The sequence below is a fragment of the Aotus nancymaae genome, unplaced genomic scaffold (assembly GCF_030222135.1).
Source record: "Aotus nancymaae isolate 86718 unplaced genomic scaffold, 86718_ANA_hifiasm-v0.15.2.pri h1tg000036l, whole genome shotgun sequence".
Taxonomy (NCBI): Eukaryota; Metazoa; Chordata; class Mammalia; order Primates; family Aotidae; genus Aotus; species Aotus nancymaae.
The window spans coordinates 63,290,587-63,291,482 of NW_026988450.1; the positions used below are offsets into that span (position 1 = coordinate 63,290,587).

General features: G+C 31.6%; 1 non-coding gene across 1 annotated transcript; it reads left to right on the forward strand.

Annotated features, from left to right (window-relative positions):
- Window positions 1-279: 279 nt before the first annotated feature.
- LOC135278223 (U4 spliceosomal RNA) lies at window positions 280-420 on the forward strand. Its single transcript, XR_010345760.1, has one exon. It is a non-coding gene; the product is annotated as a U4 spliceosomal RNA (small nuclear RNA).
- Window positions 421-896: the final 476 nt, after the last annotated feature.

Genomic DNA, 896 nt, shown 5'->3' on the forward strand with positions numbered 1-896 from the left:
TTACCAAAGATTACATTAGTTCTTTAGCAATAGAACCTAACCAAAATGGAAACCCAGAAATGACAGACTAAAAAATTCAAACTATGAACTGTAAAGAAGCTCAACAAAATCTAAGACAAGATTAAAAATCAACACAAAGAAATGAGAAAGCAATCCAGGAAATGAAGAAATATATAAACAAAAATCATTTAGAACTTCTGGAATTGAAAAATTTACTTCAGGTATTTCAAAATACAATTGAATGCTTTAATCAATAGACTCAACAAAGAGTAAGAAAATAGCTTTGCACAGTGGCAGTATCGTAGTCAATGAGGTTTATCTGAGGCGCGATTATTGCTAATTGAAAACTTTTCCCAATACCCCGCCATGACGACTTGAGATATAGCTGGCATTGGCAATTTTTGACAGTCTCTACGGAGACTGAATTAAAAAAAAAAAAGAATAAAAAAAATTTCAGAGCTTAAAAGATGGCTTTTTGAAGTCAGACAAAAGTAAAGCAAAAAAGAATTCTTAAAACTAAACAAGGCCTTCAAAAGATAAGATCATGTAAAGCAACTAAACCTATGACTTATTGGCATTCCTGAGAGAAGAAAAAGTAAGCCACCTGTAGAACAAATTTGAGTGAATAATTCAAGAAAATGTATCTAATCTTGCTAAAGAAGTACACATCTAGATACATGAAATCTAGACAATACCTATAAGATACTATATAAGATGAACATCATCAAGCCATATACTCACCAGACTATCCAAAGTCAATGGTAAATTTAAGAAATTATAAAGACAGCTAGAAAAAGAGGATCAGATTACCTACAAACAAAAACAAATCAGACTAATAGTAGACTTCTCAGTAGAAATTCTAGAAGCCAAAAGAGGTTCGGAGCCTATTTTTAGCC